This window comes from Oryctolagus cuniculus, chromosome 4, assembly GCF_051225735.1.
Source record: "Oryctolagus cuniculus isolate XC-2025 breed Fujian yellow rabbit chromosome 4, ASM5122573v1, whole genome shotgun sequence".
Classification (NCBI taxonomy): Eukaryota; Metazoa; Chordata; class Mammalia; order Lagomorpha; family Leporidae; genus Oryctolagus; species Oryctolagus cuniculus.
Window position 1 is genome coordinate 145,576,027 of NC_142870.1, and position 24,020 is coordinate 145,600,046.

Below are 24,020 nucleotides of genomic sequence, written 5' to 3' on the forward strand. Positions count from 1 at the left end.
TAGCCTAGTGAGCCACAGCGCCGGCCAGAGAATACAGAAATTAAGATGGAATTACTGGTGTCAACCCTAAACTAAAATATATAAAGCTGACAGACTGGGAAGAAAGGATTCTTATGCGTGACGACCTGACAGTAACTCTCACAGAAGACTCTGCCAGAGCCACAGTCTCGACAGAGGAGCACAGTTTGAAAAGAGAGATGCTAACCAGATGTGATGCTTGGTATCCTCACGACTTGTGCTGGAATCTCGTCAGCACCCACACTGGGGTTGCTGGACCTGAGAGAAAGCCCTTTGACTTCTTTGCATACAAAAGGCAAGGATTAGGACTCAGGGTCCCGACTCAGAAATCTTGGGAAAATGAAATGCCTGATGGTGTCTTTTTCAAAGAGTCATCTGGACAGCGTCACCTGAGGCTGATCCCTTTATCTGAGAACAGCAGCCGCCTGTGATATATCCCAGGTGGCAAAGAAGTTCACTCGGGGAACCCACCTCAACTGTGCACTGATGCTACTTCTGGAACAACAGGGAGGTGACTGGCTCCCTTCCGGCCACTTGGAGAAATACTAACCTGAATGTTGCTCTAAAAGCCATACTGCTGGCCGCAGTGCGCCAGCCGCGGCGGCCATTGGAGGGTGAACCAACGGCAAAAGGAAGACCTTTCTCTGTCTCTTTCTCTCACTGTCCATTCTGCCTGTAAAAAACAAAAACAAAAACAAAAACAAACAAAAAACAAAACCAAAAACCAAAAACAAAAACCATACTGTCTTTAAATCCAGCCATCTTACTTCCAGACTTCTCTGGGGAACCCATGTGTGAGTGCTTACAGATTACTAACACTGTATTGCTGACCACGTGTACTTATAGACTCCAGATCGGGAATTCTTCATAGATAAAAGCAACTCACGGACTAGGGGCATTGAAAGGTTGAATACGCAGTAAGAATTTTCCAGGAAACTCTGGAATCGGAAGCAGTGCCACCAAGTCCCCTGGCCCAAAAGGCTACTCATAGCCTTTACTTCTGCCTTCTGCCTTAAAACAGGTAAGAGAGCGAACATTTACACTGACGCTAAGTAAGTTCTTTCTGTATGACATGCCAACAGAGCTATTTAAAAGAAAAGATGATTTTCCTCGTTAAATACAGAACTTTTTCTCCAGAGAAAGGCAGGCTTCCAAAAGCAAATGGCTCTGAACATCTTCACAGTCTCCCCAGGGGAAACTGGGCCCTCATTAAAACAAGATGTGTGTACACACTCAACTGCTCTGGGAACAGTTTCCTAGCTCTCCAAGATACGCACACGCAAATTAATGCCGTGTCAAACCCCATATTGAGCTTTAATCAGTGGCCCTACTCCTGGTTTGGGACTGAAAGTCATTGATTACAAAACTCCTAATCTTTCTGGCTTGCATTTTAGGACAGAAATATTAATATGTTGCTGCTTTTATTTATTGTTAAATGATGATGAACCTTCAAGATAAATTATGCAGAAACAACCTGGGCTGAACTGCAAAAAAATCAGCCCTCTTCTGTCCTGCTGAATACAGGAAGTTTATTTGCTGGAGGTAAAAGATGGGCATCAGACACAAAGGGAGGTAAAGGACTGAAAATAAACGAAAATTCAGTCTATATACTGAACAGGGAGCCCACGGGTCCACGCTACCCTACCCAGGCCTAGGTCACCAAAAACCAGCCTCATCACCTCCAGCTCCCAGCCCCTACTAAGGATTAAAGAATCCTTTTCTAGAAAAATAGAAATTTTATCTAACTACATGATCACTTTATAGTGAAGCCCACTAACTGACAAACACTGCCTACAAACACAGTTCTTCCTTTCAGCTTTCAATTTTTTTAAAAAAGGTTTTATTTATTTTATTTGAGAGGTAGAGTTACAGACAGTAAGAGGGAGAAACAGAGAGAAAGGTGTTCCTTCCGTTGGTTCATTCCCCAAATTCCTGCAATAGCCAGAGCTGCGCTGATCTGAAGCCAGAAGCTTCTTCCTGGTCTCCCACATGAGTACAGGGGCCCAAGGACTTGGGCCATCTTCTATTGCTTTCCCAGGCCATAGCAGAGAGCAGGATTGGAAGAGGAGCAGCTGGGACTTGAACTGGTGCCCATATGGGACTCCAGTGCCGCAGGTTTAGGATTAACCTACTGTGCCACAGCGCCAGCCCCAGCTTTCAATTTTTTAAAAAGATCTGTTTGTTTATTGAAAGGCAGAGAGAAGTAGAGAGATCTGCCATCTCTGGCTAACTCCCCAGCACAGCCAGGTTTGGGCAAGGCCAAATTCAAGAGCCAGGAACTCCATCTTGGTCTTCCACATGCATAGCATGGGCCCAAGCACTTGGAGCATCTTCTACTGCCTTCCCAGGCACAGCAGACGGAAGCTGTATGGGAAGTGGAGTAGCTGGGACTTGACTGGCACTCCAATATGAGATGCTGGACATGCTGACCATAATGTCTGTCCCATCCTTTCAGCTTTTTAGAACCTCACTTTTATTTTAAATGAACTTTACTAATGTAAAATCTACATATAATAGAAAATACAGGGGCCGGTGCTGCAATATAGCAGGGGGTAAAGCCGTCGCCTGCAGGGCCGGCATCCCATATGGGCGCTGGTTCGAGTCCTGGCTGCTCCACTTCTGATCCAGCTCACTGCTATGGCCTGGGAAAGCAGTAGAAGATGGCCCAAGTCCTTTGATCCCTACACTCATGTGGGAGACCTGGAAAAACTCCTGGCTCCTGGCTTTGGATTGGTGCAGCTCTGGCCGTTGCAGCAAATTGGGGAGTGAACCAGTGGATAGAAGACCTCTCTCTCTCTCTCTCTCTCTCTCTCTCTCTGCCTCTCCTTCTCTCTCTGTGTAACTCTGATTTCCAAATAAATAATCTTTTAAAAAAATAGAAAATACATATATTAAGTGTACAGTCCAAAGAGATTTAACAAGAACCACGTAACCACTGCTCTAAAAAAGAATTTTTTTAAAAAGATTCTACTTATTTATTTGAAAGATATAAGATATAGTTATAGATAGAGAAAGGGAGAGACAGAGAGAAACATCTTCTATCCCCTGGTTCACTCCCCAAATGGCCACAACAACTGGACCCGAGCCGATTCGAAGCCAGGAGCCAGGAGCTTCTTCCTAGTCTTCCATGTGGACAATTTGGGCCATCTTCCACTGCTTTCCCAGGCCATAAGCCAAGAGCTGGATCAAAAGAGGAGCAGCCAGGACATGAAACGGTGCCCTTATAGGATGCCGGCACTGTAACTATCCTTTCACTCTTTTGCAATCAATTCCTCCCCCATAAAATCCAGCCAACACAGATCTGGTTTCTTGATTATAGATTAGGTTGCCAGTCAAGATCTTCATGTAAATGAAATCATACAATACATATGCTTTTCTGTCTGGCTTCTCTCATTTAGTATATGATTTTGAGAATCAACCACATTACTGCATGTATCAGTTATACATGCTGAATAGGTATCTCACTGTATGAATACATTATAATTTATTTTATCTACTCATCAGTTGATGAACATTTGAGTTGTTTCTAGTTTGGAATACTATAAATTAAAGCTGCTATAAACATTCAAAGTATGTCTTTTTGTGGGTATGTGTTCATTTCTAATGGGTCATTAGCAATGGAGTCATAAGTGTGCATTTAACTTTATAACAGAACCTGCAAAACTGTTTTCCAAAGTGGTTCTACCATTTTACACTCTCATCAGCAACATCTGAGTGTTGTAGTGGCTCTACGTATTTTTGAATACTTGTCAGTTCAATTTTAGTCACCTCAGTGAATCTGAAGTGGTATTCCACACTGGTTTATTATTATTATTATTATTATTATTTGACAGGTAGAGCTATAGACAGTGAGAGAGAGAGACAGAGAGAAAAGTCTTCCTTCCATTGGTTCACTCCCCTAATGGCTGCCACGGCCGGCGCTGCACCGATCCAAAGCCAGGAACCAGGTGCTTCCTCCTGGTCTCCCATGGGGTGCAGGGCCCAAGCACTTGGGCCATACTCCACTGCCCTCCCGGGCTACAGCAGAGAACTGGACTGGAAGAGGACTAGAACCCGTCGCCCATATGGGATACCGGTGCTGCAAGGTGGAGGATTAACCAAGTGAGCCATGGAGCTGGCCCCCCACACTCTGGTTTTAATTTGCATTTTCCTGATGATTAGTAATATTGAGCATTGTTTCATATGCATATAAGAAATGCATATGAAAATTTTCTTTTTGTAAAGTGTCTTCAAATATTCTAGGTTGACTTTTTAAATTGAGTTCCAAGAGTTACATATCCTTGCTCAGATTTTTTTTTATGGGTCTGGGGCTTTTCCTTCCATTTTCTTCATGGTAGCTTTTGAAGATTAGGGGGTTTTAAATCCACAAGTTAAGATTATTAATCCACAGGGACTGGTGCTGCAGTACAGAGGGCAAAGCCACTGCTTGCGATGCTGGCATCCCATATGGGCATCAGTTGTTGTCCTGGATGTTCCACTTCTGATAGAGCTCCCTGCTAATGACCTGCGAAAAGCATCGGAAGATGGCCCAGCGCTTGGGTCCCTGCTACGCTCCAGGGAGAGGCCTGGAAGAAGCTCCTGGCTTCTGGCTTCAGCCTGGCCCAGGCCTGGTCATTGTTGCCATCTGGGAAGGGAGCTAGAGGATAGACGATATCTCGGCTGATGCTCTGGCACAGAAGGTTAATGTTGTGCCCTGCAGTGCTGGCATCCCATGTGGGCGCCAGTTCGAGTCCCGGCTACTCCACTTCTGATCCAGCTCTCTGCTATGGCCTGGGAAAGCAGCAGAATATGACCCAAGTCCTTGGGCCCCTGCACCCACGTGGGAGACCTGGAAGAAGCTCCTGGCTCCTGGCTTTGGATCAGCTCAGCTCTGGCCATTGCAGCCAACTGGGGAGTGAACCAGCGGATGGAAGACCTCTTTCTCTCCCTCTCTCTCTCTCTCTGGCTCTACCTCTCTCTGTAACTCTTTCAAATAAATAAAAATAAAATCATAAAAAAAGGGAAGATGTCTCTGTGTCTCTCCCTCTGTAACTCTTTTCAAATAAATCTTTTAATAAAAATAGATTATCAATCCAATTAATAAATTTTTATTCTATAGTTAATATATCTATATCCTAAGGTAATCACCTATCCTAAGGTCATACAAATTTTTCTCCTGAAGTTTTTTTTTTTTTTTTTGCTGTTTTTGGTAATTTTATCATTTCAGCTTTTATGGTATAGTCTGTGATCTATTTTGAATTACTTTATGTACATATAAAGTTAAGTTTGAAGATCATTCAATATCAGTTATTTAAGACTATTCTGTCCCCACTACATTAAGCTGGAGCCTTTGCTGAAGTAATCTTATCAACTCTGGATTCTCTGTTCTTTGGTCTATATTTATGGCACAACCCTCCTGTCTTAATTGGTGACAATGGAGAACTTAATAGTATCAAGTGTTTAACTCATGAGCATGGCATATCTTTCCATTTATTTAATTCTCTTTGATTTCTCAGCAATGTATATGATTTTCATTAAATATACTCCTAAATATTTCATGTTTTTTGATGCTAATGCAAGTGGTACTATAATTTTAATTTTAAACATTGTTTACTGTTGAAATCTAGAAATACATGTGACTGGCTTTGTCACTTACTACTTTCACAATTAATTTACTATAATTATTTCATTCCTTTGGATTTTCTATATAGAGAATCATGTCATCTGAGAGCACAGGCAGTTTTCCTTTTCAAACTTGACAGCCTTACTGTTTTTGCATTGCAAAACTAGAATCTCTAGAATAGAAAACCGAATACGGTGGTGAGCTCGGAAGCCTTGCCTGGTAGTGATCTTGGGGAACTAAGGAATGGGCATGGGCATGCAGTCTTTTTTTTTTTTTTTTTTTTGACAGGCAGAGTGGACAGTGAGAGAGAGAGACAGAGAGAAAGGTCTTCCTTTTGCTGTTGGTTCACCCTCCAATGGCCGCCACGGCCAGCGCACTGCACTGATCCGAAGGCAGGAGCCAGGTGTTTCTCCTGGTCTCCCATGGGGTGCAGGGCCCAAGCATTTGGGCCATCCTCCACTGCACTTGCGGGCCACAGCAGAGAGCTGGCCTGGAAGAGGGGCAACTAGGACAGAATCCGGTGCCCCGACTGGGACTAGAACCCAGTGTGCCGGCGCCGCAAGGTGGAGGATTAGCCTATTGAGCTGCGGCGCCGGCAGGCATGCAGTCTTACACCAGGTATGCAGTCTTGCATCATTAAGTATGACAAGAATTACAGTTGTTCTGGCAGATGCCCACCATCAGGTTAAGAAAGTTCCCTTCTATTTCTAGTTTGTTCAGAGTTTTCAAAAATCTCACATTTTTGTCAAATACTTTTCCTACATCTATTGAGGTGATTACATAAAATTTTACCCATTATTTTGTTAATGTGGTAGAAAGTGGGTAACAGTTGAATTTTTTTTTTTTTTGACAGGCAGAGTTAGACAGTGAGAGAGAGAGAGAGAGAGAGAAAGATCCTCCTTTTTCCATTGGTTCACCCTCCAAGTGGCCGCTACGGCTGGCATGTTGCAGCTGGCGCACTGCACCGATCAGAAGCCAGGAGCCAGGTGCCTCACCCTGGTCTCCCATGCAGATGTAGGGCCCAAAGACCTGGGCCATCTTCCACTGCACTCCCGGGCCACAGCAGAGAGCTGGACTGGAAGAAGAGCAACTGGGACAAAATCCGGTGCCCTGACTGGGACTAGAACCCGGGGTGCCAGTGCCGCAGGCGGAGCAATAGCCTATTGAGCTGTGGCGCTGGCCTACAGCTGAAATTTATACTAGGAATCCAGGACCTAGTGTTTAAAATCAGTGAGTGATAAATTAGCTATATACATGTGCTTAGAAATAGGGAGATGAATAATAGCAGAAATTGCTAGGAAAAATTGAGAGTGGTTGTCTCTGAGGAACAGGTCTAGCTGAGAGTGGAAAGTGTTAATATTTGATGATAAATCTTTGAAACTAAAAATGTATTCTAGAGGGATGTAGAGATGATCCTGGGACCTAATTATTAATTGTGTAGGAAGGCTAGCTGGAGGGAAGATGCAGGGGGAGGTCCATTCAGCTTCACCTGTGGATTATTTCAGTGGGGCATTCGAGAGATGTCCCCTCACACAGCTGGACGTACTCGGTAGCAGAGATGGGAGCTAAAGATGAAGATTTGTGAGCAAGCACCAAACAGATTTTAATTCCACAAAAGTGGATGACACTGAGAGGGTGAGAAAAGGGTCAAGGACAAAACTCTGGAGAAGGCTGGCACATGTAGGGCAAGGAGAGGGAGCAAAAAAGAGATTTGCAAAGGCCAGGTGGAGAACCAGCCAAATATGTCACAGAAGGGTGACAGGAGAACGTCATTCTATCAACATGCTGAATTCCAAGTCTTGTGTACCAACAAACATTAGAGCTATACTTCGGCTTTAGAGGTGCCTCTGATTTATGGAGAAATTTGGAAGTTAATAAAACCTTAAACAATATAACCGTAATAATGGAAAATAGAGAATGCTATTACACTACTTTTATGTCGCTATTTGTTCCATTTCAGGAAACACCTGGAGCAGAGAGTAGGAAGAAATTTCATTGCTTATTTCAGCTGATAAAGGGGTTCAAGAAGAAATGATCAACACAAATCATAGACACAATAGAGAATTAACTCAATATCCATGCTGCTTAGAGGGGTTATTTGGAGAATAAGAGTGGAACTGTATGACAATGTCTTGAAAACTTTTTATTTAACAGTGTACACAAGGTCTGACTATTAAAAAGTAATGAGTCATTTAAAAATAATAAAATTATTACTTTGCCTGGAAAACACAGGCAGTCTTTGGTGGATGACTCAGTATGGAAGCTGCTACCAAAAGAACAGGTCAGAGGAATACAAATACAGAACCTGTGGGATTAGAAAAGGATTCCTGGAATATTTTTTTTCTATTGTGTTCACTACAAAAAATAGTTGAGAAAATAAAGTATGAAATCTCTTAAGTGAAGATTTTCTAATGCTTAAAGAAACTCCATACATGAGTGTGAAAGAACAATTAACGCTTTGGGTTTAGGACTAATTTCTCAATAAGAGTAAGAGGAAAATGAAAACATTTCAAAAGCAGGCTTAATTTGAACATAAGGGAACTGGCAAGCACTTGAAGACTTACTTTTATTGTTATTCCAGCAGATGGAAGGGAAATGTGGTACCAGCTGGGATCCTGATCCCAGCTTCTGCTACTGTATAATTCGGTAACTTGGTCAAGTCACTTCTTTTATTCCGATTTTGCCTTTTCTTCTGGAAAAACAGGATGATAAATGTCTCTGGGGTCTAAAAAATACAAGAACAGAAAAACTGGTATTTTCTTGATTAAAATAGGTAAAAGCTGTATTTCACCAGAGAACTATTTTTTTTAATTACTGATGTGGAAGCATAATGAATTGGCTATTAATTTTTCATGCATATAATTTGTAAAGTCACTAATTTCCATGAGAAATGACTCTAAAAGGGAAATTTGGGGTCAAACTTAAAAAAAATAAAATGGCAAAAATATTTATTTATTTGAGAGGCAGAGAGAGTGCTTCTATCCACTAGTTCACTCCCCAGATGTCTGCCATGACTAGGGGGAGCTGATACTAGGAACTCAATCCAGGTCTCCCACTTAGGCAGCAAGAACCCAACTACTTGAGCTATTGTTGCTGCCTCCCATCCCCCCACCCCCCAGAATCCACCATTTGCAGGAAGCTGGAATCAAGAGCTGGAGCTGGCGTAGGTTTTCTGATGTGGGAATGTAGGTGTTCTACCTGATGTCTTAACTGCTAGGAGAATGTCTACTTCCCCACTGCACAATCAGGAAAAAAACTTTATTATAAATTCTAAAACAGTTATCTGTTGGAAGTATTTTAACTCAACTCATATATTTTCCTTTTTAAGTATTTTTCTTATTTCAGAGGTGATCAAATAAAACTCAGATCACATTCAAAAGGCAAAAATCATGTAGATAATTTAGACGAACATGTATATGAGGGTACTCCAAAGAGTTTATGGAAAATTGTCCCGAAATATTTGAAATCTATGCATTTGAGGGGGAATCTTCAAAAAGCTCATGAGAGGACAGGTTCCCAGAAGCCAAAGCTGAAGGATTGGGAAAGAAGTAACATAGCATCATAGGGCCCTTGAGAAGTTCCAAAATGGGAGGACATATGAGGCACGGTCATATTTAGATGGTAGACACATCACTCAGCACAGCACTGCAGAGGACTTGGGGAAGCAAGATAGATACATGGACCAGGCAGAAGGTATCTGCAGAGAGCAGAAGAGAGTCAGTGGTGCCACTGAATGAACGCAGCTCAGGGGCCTAAGTGACTCCGAGCAGGCTCTGAACGTAAGTCCATGTTTCTAAGTCCTGTGCCTTTCTCCATCTCCATGTAAGCACAACATTCTCATAAAAGCTGAAAGCAGATCTTAAGTTTATTTTGTAGATTAGGGATTTTTAAAAAGATATTTTGTTTAGTAAATTATATTAAGTACCCATAATGTTTAATATTACAGAAAACAAACAAGGGCTCTCATTGGTAGGAATTTATGGGATAAAAGAAATGAGATCAAGAAAACAGACAATTAACTTAAGAGCTATTTACTTAGTTTCTCTTGGGCCTAGAGGGAGATCACACTATGGTGACAGTCTTTTAGAATGTATTATTTAGCCGGCGCCAGGGCTCACTAGGCTAATCCGCCCCCTGCGGCGCTGGCACACCGGGTTCTAGTCCTGGTTGGGGCGCCGGGTTCTGTCCCGGTTGCTCCTCTTCAGTCCAGCTCTCTGCTGTGGCCCGGGAATGCAGTGGAAGATGGCCCAAGTGCTTGGGCCCTGCACCTGCATGGGAGACCAGGAAAAGCTCCTGGCTTTGGATCAGCGTGGTGCGCCGGCTGCAGTGTGCCAGCCACAGCGGCCATTGAGGGGGTGAATCAACGGAAAAGGAAGACCTTTCTCTCTGTCTCTCTCACTGTCCACTCTGCCTTGTCAAAAAAAAAAAAAAAAAAAAAAAAAAAAAGAATGTATTTTTACATCCTCTCCTTCCCTGACAAGTTTCTTTCAGTACAAGTGACCAGATAGGGTTGTGAGAACCAACAGGGCAATTCTAGAGGATTATCAGATATCTAGAGTAAAATAAATAGAAATATGAGGTCTGGGGAGAGCATGCTTGAATGAGAAGATAAAAAGACTTCCACGGAATGGTTTGGATGGTAGCAAGCTGGGAGATGCCTGGAAGTGCCTTCAACACAGTTTGTTAAAAACAAAACAAAACAAAACAAAACAAAAAAAACTAAAACTAAACAAAACAGTTTTAATCTTTATAAAATAACTATTGGAATAAGACACAAAGAAAAGAGTGAGAGAAATGAAGATCACAAAATAGTATCAATGTGACTATTTTTGTAAATATTCTTTTTAAAATTTTATTTAAGTTATACAAGTTTCATATATATCATATATACAGATTTAGCAACACATTGATAATTCTCACCCTATCCTCCCTCTGGCCCAGGCTCCAACCCTTCTTCCTCCTCCCTCTTCTATTCTTTTAATTTTTACAAAGATCTATTTTCAGTTTACTTAATGATTGTAAGGTTAACCCTACACTATGTACAGAGTTCAACAAATAGTATTAAGAAAAAAATACTGTTCCTCAACAGAAGAGACAAGGGCTGTAAATAATCATCAAATCTCAAAATGTCCACTTCACTCTAATACATTACATTTTAGGTACACTATTAGTTACCCCAGATCAGGGAAAACATATGATATCTGTCTTTCTGGGACTGGCTTATTTCACTAAGTATAATGGTTTCCAGTTGCATCCATTTTGTAGTAAAAGACAGAATTTCTTACTCAGCTGTAAAAAAAAAAGTAAATATTCTTTTTGGCTGTAAAACTACATATCCACCTAGACTAACATGGGTATTTTATGTTTTTTTAAAAAACAAAAGTGAGATTAAATTAGAATTTATTACCTGCTTTTTACATTTACAGAAATTTTCTGTGAAAATAAAAATCTCTATCATGCAAGTTACATAAAGCCTATGGATATATTAAATTTCCTTATTCAATTCTCTAGTACGACCCACTAGGTCACATGGTAAGTAAGGTGCAGAAAGGAAGCTGACAGCAAGCAAATGATAACTGACGTCAACTTTGTGGCAGCATTTTGAGTATTCTAATGGTGGGAAGAGGTAAGACATATGGAAGCTCAAGAGATTTTAGTGTTCCAGACATAGATGAATAATGTCTGAATTTGGAATTCTTTGTGGATGAAGAGGAATTTCCAAAAGGGAAATAATAATAAAAAAAAAAGACTGCAATCCAACACACACTAAAAATAAAGTAATTTTAAATTTTCACATCTGCAGAACAGATAGAGTGTCAAAGAAAGCACTGAAGACACTAAAAACAGTGGGTGGACGGCCAGGAAAATCCAAGTGCTATTACAACGGTCATCCACAATCACAGATTCTCAAGGAAGTGACACAGCTCCCCGGACTGTTCTCTAATCTGAGGAGGTTCACTGAGCCGTCCTCTTAATATGTTAGGTGGCTTTAAGACTTTACGTATCCTCTCTGGGCCTCCACTTCCTCAAATATTTGGGCGGGCTCTCTGGGTTACAAACTGTGCTTGCCAAAGTTCCCTTGGAAACTGCTAATAACTAGGCATTTCCCACTGCAACCAGAACAACTCTGCTTTTATCTTTTTAGATACTGGATCTCCAAAAAAGGTTCCATTGGAAAAACCAGTTCCACAGTCGGAAAATATTCTTAAAGTCACGGTGTTAAAAAATAACACACACACATTTAGTTTATTTGTTGATCTCAAAGTGGAAAATGTAAACTTACAATGGGGGAGGGGACTGAAAAAGATCATCTTAACACAATAGTCAAGCTTGAAGATCAGTCTCTGTTTTTTTTCACCCAAAAGACTTAACCTTAATCTAATCAATCTTTTAGATTTAATGTCCTATACCAGGAAACATATAATGAGGAAAAAGAGAAACTCACAAAACATATTCTATAAGACCCCAGCTTGGCTTCTTTTTTTCTTTTTTTAAAAAGATTCTGTTTATTTATTTGAGAGGCAGAGTTACAGAGAGAGAGAGACAGAGAGGTCTTCCATCTGCTGGTTCACTCCCCAGTTGGCTGCAACGGTCGGAGCTGCACTGCTCTGACGCCAGAAGCCAGGAGCTTCCTCTAGGTCTCCAATGTGGGTGCAGGGGCCCAAGGACTTGGGCCATCCTCCACTGCTTTCCCAGGCAATAGCAGAGAGCTGGATCGGAAGTGGAGCAGCCGTGGCTTGAACCAGCACCCAAATGCTTCAGGCCAGGGTGTTAACCTGCTGCAACACAGCGCCAGCCCCACTTGGCTTCTTCTTCTTCTTCTTTTTTTTTTTTTTTTTTGACAGAGTGGACAGTGAGAGAGAGAGACAGAGAGAAAGGTCTTCCTTTGCCGTTGGTTCACCCTCCAATGGCCGCCGCGGCTGGCGCACCACGCTGATCTGATGGCAGGAGCCAGGTATTTATCCTGGTCTCCCATGGGGTGCAGGGCCCAAGCACCTGGGCCATCCTCCACTGCACTCCCTGGCCACAGCAGAGAGCTGGCCTGGAAGAGGGGCAACCGGGACAGAATCCGGCGTCCCGACCGGGACTAGAACCCGGTGTGCCGGTACCGCTAGGCGGAGGATTAGCCTAGTGAGCCGTGGCGATGGCCCCCACTTGGCTTCTTAAGTTCAGCATCATGAGGGGAAAAGTATGTGAGTATGGTGGTTTGGGAGGAAGGAAGCAGAAGCAACATCAAATATAAAGGCTCTGAAGTGGACACACGTCTTCAATGTTTTAGCAAGAGTCAGGATGCCAATGTATGGAGACTGGCTCTCACCTGAAATGGGAAGCCACTGAAGAGTTCTTTCTGAGTGTAGAAAATGACATCATTTGACTTTTAAACAAAATCATTCTGGCTGTTATATAAAGAGGGAGATTAAAATGAACATTAAGAGTTTTAAAAATTGGATTTTCTTTTTTTTTATTTTTGCTGCTTCTTTTTTTTTTTTAAGATTTATTTATTTATTTATTGGAGGGCAGAGTTGCAGAGAGAGAGTACAGGGAGAGATCTGCCATCTGCTGACTCACTCCTCAAATGGCTGCAACAGCTGGAGCTGGGCCAGGATGACACCAAGAGCCCGGAACTCCATCCAGTCCTCCCTTGTGGGTGGCAGGGGCCCAAGGACTTGGGCCATCTTCTTCTCCCTTTCCAGGTGCATTAGCAGGGAGCTGGACTTGAAGTGGAGTATCCATGACTCAAACTGACAATCATACGGCATGCCAGTGTCGCAGGCGCTGACTTGACTCACTGCACCACAATGCCAGCAAAATGATACATTTGTTTTGTGATGCCTATTAGAGATTCAGCTACAGAAGGCTGCTGGAAAATTTAGTTTGGAGTTTAGGGAAGGAATTCAGGCTTGTATAAATTTGGGAGTCAAATTTAAAGCTACAACATTAGGAAAGATCACAAAGGGAAGGAATACAGAAAGAGGAGGGGACCAAAGGCTCAGCTCTGGAGCAATCAAAAATGCAATAGCCACCCAAACATTAATGTCTACTGGAACTTTTTGTGGAGATGAAATATTTTTGTATCTGTGCTATTTAATAGGAAGCTACCACCCACATGTGGCTGTTGAGTGCTTGAGATATGCTAGTGTAATAAAATAATTGAAATTTTAATTGAAGCTAGTGGCTATAGTACTAGACAGTATAATTTGGGGAAGCAAAAAAATAATCAGTAGAGAAAATAGAAAAGAAGTGACCAGAGGAGACCCATGAGACAATTTTGACAATTTTCAATGGGTCCCCGATATTTCTGCACATCTTGCAAGCAAGGTAGTGATCATTCCAATAGTCAGGGCTATTATATATGATAGTTTGGGGCTGTCTTTTCAGGAAGGTTTGTATAGTCAACAGTCTTGAAAGATCTTGTTGTGTCTCCATCCACAGCAAAGAGTTATTTTCCAGTATAAAAAATATAATGATTCCCTCTGGAATAAAGAACAGACATGCATATTGACCATTATAAAATATTTAGGTTCTCTAAGATCAGGTTTCCTTTCCTGTAAAACCACCCACTGTGTGCAGATTTATCTAGCTTCTTCAGAATGTCCTGGGGGAACCAGGGCTTGGGGAACCAGTACAAAAATACTGGTACTTAGGCTACTGCCAAAGATAATAAACTGTCTTTTCTCTGATCCAGAAATCTCATGTCTTCTACCAGTATTCACAAACTGTGGCAGACTAACTTGTTAGCTTACAAACAGCGTAAACTCTTATAATTCTTGATAAGTATCTTAGAAGCCAAATGAAGGAGGTGTTTCAAGGAGAAGAAACTGATCAACTCTGTTTTTGAATGTTAAGATACATGTTGGGCCGGCGCCGCGGCTCACTAGGCTAATCCTCCGCCTAGCGGCGCCGCCGGCACACCGGGTTCTAGTCCCGGTCGGGACGCCGGATTCTGTCCCGGTTGCCCCTCTTCCAGGCCAGCCCTCTGCTGTGGCCAGGGAGTGCAGTGGAGGATGGCCCAGGTGCTTGGGTCCTGCACCCCATGGGAGACCAGGAAAAGCACCTGGCTCCTGGCTCCTGCCATCGGATCAGCGCGGTGTGCCGGCCGCAGCGCGCGGGCCGCGGCGGCCATTGGAGGGTGAACCAACGGCAAAGGAAGACCTTTCTCTCTGTCTCTCTCTCTCACTGTCCACTCCGCCTGTCAAAAAAAAAAAAAAAAAAAAGATACATGTTGATGAATGATAGGGGCATGGCTGACAACTGATAAAAGCAATTTTGATGGAGTTGTGGGGGCAGAAATCAGACTGGCTCGGGTTAAAAAAAATGGGTAAAAATTATCAACAGAATACAAATAATTTTATCAAGAACTTCTGCTGTTAAAGTGAGCATATTAAGTGTGTAATTCATCAAATAGATAGGATTAAATGTCAAAGGGATCACATAAATAAGACAAAGTGTCTGGTAATAACAACAGATAGAATTAAAAAGCAGAGGATATTCCAACACGGGAAGCAGTCCACACAGCAGATTCATAGAATGACAAACGCCCTGAACAGCGCTCTGATCTCAGAATCAGTCCTAAAGGCATTAGGATTGGTCTGAAAATCCCATAGAGAATTTCAGGCATGGAAAGCCAAGGCACTATGGCAAAAAAAAAAAAAAAAAAAAAAAAAATCTACATGAAGGATTTCTGTGAGTGAGACCCCAGTGGAAAGAAGGGGCCATCAAAGAAGGATGTACTTTTCCCTTGAAGGGAGGAGAGAACTTCCACTTTCCATAAGGCCTTGTCTAAATACCAATGGAATTTGTGGACTCAAAAGGCTTCCATAGCCTTGGCAGCTCATGGTGAGAGCCTCAGGTGATCACTGACATCATAAATAAGAGTGTTAATTATTAAATCAACAACAGGAGTCACTGTGCACTAGCTCCCCATGTAGGACCTCTGTCCTTAATGAGTTGTACTATGAGAATTAACTGTAAAACTTGTTTTCAAACAGTACTTTATACTTTGTATGTCTGTGTGTGTGCAAATTGTGGAAATCGTTACTTTATAGAGTTGATCTTCTGTGTATAAAGTTAACTAAAAATGAATCTTAATGAAGAATGGGGTGGGAGAGGGAGAAGGAGGCGGGATGGGAACGGGGGCGGGAGGGCGAGTGTGGGGGGAAGAACCACTATATTCCTAAAGCTGTACCTATGAAATTTGTATTCATTAAATAAAAACTTTCCTTAAAATAAAAAAAAAAAGTTTTGCTGTGAAGGGTATGTGAAGTAAGATAATAATTAAAGGGGAAGTGAAGTCAAGAAGGATTATTTTTTTAAGATGGAAGAAACAAAAGCATACTGATATAAGACAATGATTCAGGAGAGAGGAATAAGATGGCATAAGACAAAAAATTACAAGGCACTTAAGCTAATCTTTTACAGTAACTGAGAAAAAGTATCTGGACAGTACTGCAGGTAGTAGGTAGCTCTTTGCCGACTCAGTAATCTCAGTGAAATAGGTGGCAAGGCCTTCAGTTCCAAGTGAAGAGTGGAGAGGAAACAGCCACTACGAGATGAAGCGAAAGAAAACAACTAGGGAGGCGGAGCATGATTGCTATGAAGTATCAAGAGTTCCCTGTTTTTTAAATGATTATTTATTTTCATCTATTTGAAAGCTGGAGATAGAGACAAGGATAGAGACAAGGATAGAGAGATCTTCCATCTGCTTGTTCACTCCCCAAATGCCTGCAACAGGCCAGGCCAAAGCCAAGAGCCCAGCATGCCATCTCGGTCTCACATAGCAGTGGCAGACGTTCAAGCACTTGGAACCATCATTCACTGCCTCTCAGAATGCATGAGCAGGAAGGTGGACTGAAAGCAGAGCAGCAAGGTCTTAAAAGAGCACTCCAATATGGCATGCAGGAATCCCATACAGCAGCTCAACCTGCTGTGCTCCAAAACCTATTCCATATTCAGCAGTTTAATTCATGTTCAGCAGCATGGTTTCACAGGCATGGAATAGGCACTAATGATGAAGTTTAGCCAAGCAAGGTTGCTGAAGTGTGACAAAGAAGGTGAAGATGTGATGGCTTATGACGGAACCCATATCTCCTACCTCCGAAACTCTAAATCCTCACACTAAGCTCTGTCAAACTCATAGCTATCAGACAAAATTCCACATCCTGGACCTTTTCTCCAAAGCGTTCAACTTCCTTTCCTTCTCATTCAAATAGAAACAGCTCTCCTCCGCGGAGGTCTTCTCCTCTGCAGCCCTTTTACATGACTTTCTCTCATCCACATTCCTGAAACATGAGGCACGGTGAGTGCCCTTCTTATTCCTCATTGCTACTTCCAGACCATTGTCCCTTTGTTCTTTCCAAAACTCCCCTCTGAGTCACATATCATCAGGCTCTACCACCCACTCACTACCTTTCCTTATTGCAGTCATTTATGGCTCTCTGAGGCCACTCCTTTCCATTCTTTCATGAATTTGGCTTTTGGCTCACTGTCACTCCAACATTCTTTGTGTCATCATTTTTTTTTTTTAAACTGACTTCAACATTCAAACAAATAACCTAACTGATATCCTGCCTTTTGGTTTGGACCTTTCCTCCACAACAATAATAATCTTTTTTTTTTTTTTTTTTGACAGGCAGAGTTAGTGAGAGAGAGACAGGGAGAAAGGTCTTCCTTTTTCCATTGGTTCACCCTCCAAGTGGCCTCCTTGGCCAGCACGTTGCTGCTGTGCTTCCTCCTGGTCTCCCATGCGGAGGATTAGCCTATTGAGCCGCGGCGCTGGCCAATAATCTTGTTCTCTACTTTGTTCTCACTTTCCTCTATCATCACACCCTAAGCCTCTACAAAACGTAAGAGTACTATTTAATAACAACTCATCTGGAAGAGCATTATTTACCCAAAAAAAAAAAAAGTTGTTTACTGATGAGTTTGTAGCAAGGCAATCATTCTACCAGTGACAGGGCCCAGGCAATGGTCATGCATCAGGCTTAAGACCACCCTCTGCAGAAATTCATGTTACCATCATCAACAGGTAACAGACAGCAGGGAAAGACAACTAAAAGGCATGCTTCGCCTTTGCAGCTTTTATCCTGAGTTTGTCTTCCTTAGAGGTGTGTGTGTGAGAGAGAGGAGGAGTGACAGGGTTGGGACAGAGGTAAAGGAATGCTGTTATGTTGGCCCTTCTTGTGTCAAGCTCTCAAGAAAAGATTAATATTATCATACCACCTTTTTCTTTTTCTTTTTTTTTTTTGACAGGCAGAGTTAGACAGTGAGAGAGAGACAGGGAGAAAGGTCTTCCTTCCTTTGGTTTACCCCTCAAATGGCCGCTACGGCCAGCATGCTGCACCGATCAGAAGCCAGGAGCCAGGTGCTTCCTCCTGGTCTCCTATGCGGGTGCAGGTCCCAAGCACTTGGGCCATCCTCCACTGCCTTCCCGGGCCACAGCAGAGAGCTGGACTGGGAGAGAAGCAACCGGGACAGAACCAGCGCCCCAACCGGGACTAGAACCCAGAGTACCGGCGCCGCAGGTGGGAGATTAGCCTAGTGAACCACAGTGCCGGCCTATACCACCATTTTCAAAATATACTCATGTGTCACTTAACAGGGCTATGTTCTGAGAAATGTGTCATTAAGCAGTTTTGGCATTTTGTGATCATAAAGTTGACTTACACAAACCTAAATGGCTCAGTCCACCTCATAACGAGGCTATAATGTCTAGCCTATTGCTCTTAGGCTGTAAACCTGTACAGAATGTTTCTATAGTGAATAGTGTAGGCATCTGTAATACAATGGTGAGTATCTGTGTGTCTAAACATAGAAAAGCTATATGGCATAAAAGATAAAAAGAGCTCTACATGTATAAGAAACTTAATCACATACAAAATATTTTCTTTTGTTATATAGCCTTACTCCATAAGCTTTTCTCTATTTTAAATTTTAGTTTAATTTTTAAACTTTATTGTTAAAAATTTAGACATGAACACCCACATAAATCTAGGCCCACACAGGATCAGGATCATCAATATTTCTGTCTGCTACCTCCACATCCTGTCCCACTGGAAGGGCCTCAAGGGCAGAAACACACACAGATGTCACCTCCTATGACAATCCCTTTTTCTAAATACTTCCGTAAGGAGTGAGCCGAGGCTGTTTTTATTTTTTAAGACTTATTTATTTATATGAAAGGTAGACTTAAAGATAGAGGGAGAGAGCGAGTGAAAAAGATCTTCCATCAGCTGGTTCACTCCCCAAATGGCTGCAACAGCCAGGGTTGGGCCAGGCCAAAGCCAGGAGCCAGGAACTTCATCTGGGTCTTCCACATGGATGCAGGGTTCCAAGTACCTGGGTCATCTTCCATTGCTTTCCCAGGCACATTAACAGAGAACTGGAAGTGGAGCAGCTGGGACACGAACCAGTGCCCTCATGGGATACTGGTGTTGCAGGAGGTGGCTTTACCTACTACTCCACAATGCTGGGTGAGGTTCTTCTTGAGAAGGTATCATTCTAAAAAAGCATGTCCATGGTCATGTGCTTGGTTTATTTTTGTTCATAACATATTTGCCTTTTTTTTTCCCCAAGATTTATTTATTATTTGAAACTCCGAGTTACAAAAAGGGTGAGGCAGAGGCAGAGAAAGAAGTCTTCCATCTGCTGTTTCACTCCCCAAATGGCCACAATGGCCAGGGCTGGGCCAAGCCAAAGCCAGGAGCCAAGAGCTTCATCCAGGTCTCCCATGTGGTACCGGGGCTCAAGCACTTGGTCCATCTTCCACTGCTTTCCCAGGCACATTAGCAGGGAGCTGGATGGGAAGTGGAGCAGCCAGGACTTGAACTGGTCACCATAAGGGATGCCAGCACTGTAGGCAACAGGTTTACCTGCTATGCCATAGCGCCAGCCCCTAGATTTGCTTCTAAGCAGATAATGTACCCTGAACATTCTTTTAATAAAGATCTTTGTTTGGAAGGGTCAGCCTTTCCAACTTGTTGAGGCTGCAAAAGATTCTGCTAAATTTTTTTTAAAGATTATTTATTTGAAAGGCACAGTCACAGAGAGAGGGAGACCAACAGACACAAATATATAGAGGTCTTCCATCTGCTGGTTCACTCCCCAAATGGCTGCAACAGCCAGGCCTGGGCCAGGCTGAAGCCAGGAGCTTCATCTGGGTCTCCCACATGGGTCACAGAGGCCCAAGCATTTGGGCCATCTTCCACTGCTTTCCCAGCGCATCAGCAGGGAGCTGGATCGAGGTGGAACATCCGGGACTCAAAGCAGCACCTACATAGATGCCAGCTGCAGGCAGCGGGTTTACTTGCTACACCACTGCTAAATTCTTTACTGCGATTTTCCTGGAGTTCTTTTTCTTCTCCTGCAGCTTTCTTTTTCTTTTCTTTTCTTTTTTTTTTTTTTTTTTTTTTGACAGGCAGAGTGGACAGTGAGAGAGAGAGACAGAGAGAAAGGTCTTCCTTTTGCCGTTGGTTCACCCTCCAATGGCCGCCGCGGCCGGCGCGCTGCGGCCGGCGCACCGCGCTGATCCGATGGCAGGAGCCAGGAGCCAGGTGCTTTTCCTGGTCTCCCATGGGGTGCAGGGCCCAAGCACTTGGGCCATCCTCCACTGTACTCCCTGGCCACAGCAGAGAGCTGGCCTGGAAGAGGGGCAACCGGGACAGAATCCGGCGCCCCGACCGGGACTAGAACCCGGTGTGCCGGCGCCGCAAGGCGGAGGATTAGCCTAGTGAGCCGCGGCGCCGGCCAGCTTTCTTTTTCTTTTGCCACTTCTTCAGCTGTGTGTTCACTAGGTGATCGTTTTCTGGCCCTACTGTACTGTTATGAGCCATCATTAGTCCACTGTGGTCTCAAACAATGGTTTGTGTGGTATGACTACACTTATATCTGGGAGGACTGTGCTGAGCATTTAAACGAACCATCGATGTTACTGTGACAGCCATTTTCCTTATGAGGAAAGTGAGGCTGGCAGAAGCTAAAGAACGTGTTCATATTAAACAGAAAGTAGAACTGGGGAGCACTGTGGCATAAGCAGGTTAAGCTGCTGTTTACAAGGAAGACACAGATGGACTTCCCTGGCTCCTGGCTTCAGCCTGGCCCAGAACTGGCTATAAGAGGCCATTTGGGGAGTGAACCAGCTAATGACAGGTTGATCTCTTGGTACCTCTATCTCTCTCTTCCTTCCTCTAATCTCTCTCCTCTCCCTCTCCCCTTTCTGTCACTCCTTCAAATAAATGAATCTTTAAAAAAGAATGGTAATTTCATTCCAATTCTGTCTAATATCAAATCCTTTTTGTACTGCACAATTTTTGTTTTCATAATAAGACCAAGGCAGGGGGTCAGAGTTGTGGTGCAGATAGGCCGTTGCCTGTGATGCTGGCATCCCAGCTGGCCATTGCTTTGAGTCTCGGCCACTCTTCTTTCAATCCAGCTCCTTGCTAATGTGCCTGGGAAACCAGATAGAGATGGCCCAAGTGGTTGGGCCCCTGCTGCCCATGTGGGAGACCTGGATGGAGTTCCTGACTCGTGGCTTCACCCTGGCCAGCATTTGTTGTTGCGGCCATTTGGGCAGTGAACCAGAGGATGAAAGATGTCTCTTTGACTCTCTCTCTTTTTCTGTAACTCTTTCAAATAAATGAATAAATCTTTAAAAAAACTCAAAGGAGGCCGGCGCCGTGGTTCAGTAGGCTAATCTTCCGCCTTGCGGCACCGGCACACTGGGTTCTAGTCCCGGTTGGGGCACCGGATTCTGTCCCAGTTGCCCCTCTTCCAGGCCAGCTCTCTGCTGTGGCCAGGGAGTGCAGTGGAAGATGGCCCAAGTGCTTGGGCCCTGCACCCTATGGGAGACCAGGAGAAGCACTTGGCTCCTGGCTTTGGATCGGCGCGGTGTGCTGGCCGCAGCGCGCCGGCCACGGTGGCCATTGAAGGGTGAACCAACGGCAAAAGGAAGACCTTTCTCTCTGTCTCTCTCTCTCACTGTCCACTCTGCCTGTCAAAAAAACAAAAAAAAACAAAAAAAAAAACAACAACTCAAAGGAGCTGGGGTAGTTAGTATCAGAGTCTCTCCCATAATCTCAGATATTTCAGCTTCTAAGGAAGAAACTGTCTCAAAATCTTAATGGGAGAAAGAAAGGAAGGAATCAGTGGAGGGGAGAGGAGAGGAGAAAACGAGAGGGCAGGGCAGGGCAGGCAAGGATGGAGGGAAGGAAAACACACTGAAAATTCAAGCTGTTATGGTAACCAAGACAGAAAGAACAAAAATACGCATTTTAGTCTCAATTTTGGCTTTTAGAAAGCTTGAAAATTTAGTAAATTAGAAAATGAAATTATTATCTCTAAAATAGCCATATAAAAGAAAATCATAACAGATAAAGTTAAAGGAATAAAATTTAGTTTGAGTCTTTAAAAACCAATGAATGATGTTAAATGCTATCCATCTGAACTTCAGACTCTAAATATATTATCAAACTTTGTAGATATAATTAAGAAATTGAGCTTCTTCAAAAATAAAATTGACTGAGACATAATGAAAAGATATTCAGAACTGGCATCATATCCAGAAATATAATTATATATAAAATAAGTCATGAGGCCAAGAATAATGCTTAATATAAAAACAAAAAGATAAGTGACCTGTGAGATTAAATCAACAGGAGGGAAATGGAAAATGCAGAAGGCTCTAAATGTCGAAGAATGCAAATATCAAGGCAAGGAAAAACAATTTAAAGAAACTTAACAGAAGAGTAAAACATGAAATTCGATTTGGAGAAAACACATGAATCCAAAAACAGACTCAGTGCAGAGTCACGGAACAGGAGAAACTTAGAATTAATTTTCATTTATTTACAAAGTATTCATTAAGCATCTATAATACTATTATAGTTTGTCAGGAAGGAGGATGATGGGATTCAGGTGGTACTGTGATAGTGTAGGCAAGCAGAAGCAAATGAGCTAGAAAGCCACTACAATATATTCATCTTTTTTTTTTTTTTTTTTTTGACAGGCAGAGTGGACAGTGAGAGAGAGAGAGAGAAAGAAAGGTCTTCCTTTTGCTGTTGGCTCACACTCCAATGGCTGCTGCGGCCGACGTGCTGCGGCCGGTGCACCGCGCTGATCCGAGCCAGGAGCCAGGTGCTTCTCCTGGTCTCCCATGGGGTGCAGGGCCCAAGCACTTGGGCCATCTTCCACTGCACTCCCGGGCCACAGCAGAGAGCTGGACAGGAAGAGGAGCGACTGGGACAGAATCCGGCACCCTGACCGGGACTAGAACCTGGTGTGCCGGCATCACAGGTGGAGGATTAGCCGATTGAGCTGCAGCGCCAGCCAATATACTCATCTTCATACCCCATCATGTAGCCAGCATACAGTAAAGGACAGAAGTTCAATAACATTTTCTTAATGTACCAACGTTCAGATACTGTGAAGCATCCCCAAATTCAACTGAGATGGGGGAGGGGATAAAAGCCCAATGGAAGTACCTTCAGATCTTACTGGTGTGATTCAACAGACCCCACTGCTTTGCTCCTACCCTGGATACAGTTTTGGTATCTTATTTCTTGGCCTCACCGATGCCATCTATTTGACCAACCGTGACCATATCTTTGATGAGTTCTTACCACAAGGAAGATTTAATTTTTGCACTGAGTTTGCCCACTGGAAGAGCACATGAAGTACTCATCTGTGTACAAGACAGGTAATTTCAGGCAGAAAGTCGTGGCCCTGTGGGCTGAAGTAGTACCAACCGAGCAAACCACCCACAGGCGTCTGAATCATCACCTTTAGTGGAGGTCTGTGGCCAGCAGGAAATTTTTCATTCACGATAGGGCTGTGTGCATTAGGGACGGGTTAGAGTTGGGGAAGATGACACAGAATTAGGTAGGAAAGTAGAGCTGAGAGCAAGATTCAAGTTCACGAAGCCAAAGGGGAGACGTACTAGCAGTACAAATCAACATGCCAGAGGGGTGTGAAGGTTGAGCTTAGAGTCAGGAGGAAGGTCACTAATAAACAGAGTCATCTGCTGTAAGAGGATAAGTAAAGTTGTTGGTGATTTTGTTTTTATTTGCAGGTCATATGCGTGGTAGGTCAGGCAGAGGTGAAAGGTCAGAAGAGCCACCCAGCCTGCCTCACCAACCTTTGACGTTCACTCAGCCTTAAGTGCCCTGAGAGGTGGGATGAGAACCCTGAGATACTCCCAAACTTCTTCATTCAGCTGACATTCCTCTCGTGGGACTGGAGGAATCCCATGTTCTGCAGATGAGACCCAACAACGGCTTCTCTATTGTTACCTGCCATACAGACAACCAGAACACCCATCAAATGCATAGCCAGAAGACCTTATTGGGTAATGAGCTATTTTAAAGGTGTTTTGAAGCCCATAAAAGTGCAAGGGCCGGCCGGCGCCGTG

The 24,020-nt window shown here is 43.3% G+C and overlaps 1 protein-coding gene across 5 annotated transcripts in view; it reads right to left on the reverse strand.

The window, feature by feature from the left end:
- The window catches only part of PPP2R3A (protein phosphatase 2 regulatory subunit B''alpha), a 210,699-nt gene that overhangs the window by 147,328 nt on the left and 39,351 nt on the right, over nucleotides 1-24,020 (reverse strand). For 4 of the 5 annotated variants that reach the window (XM_051818617.3, XM_070072785.2, XM_089332231.1 and 1 more), the window contains exon 2: nucleotides 8,185-8,345. The exons of the other annotated variant lie outside the window; for it this stretch is intronic. The gene's annotated coding sequence lies outside the window, so the exon portion shown is untranslated. The remainder of the gene's footprint in view (nucleotides 1-8,184; nucleotides 8,346-24,020) is intronic. 5 annotated transcript variants of the gene reach the window in all.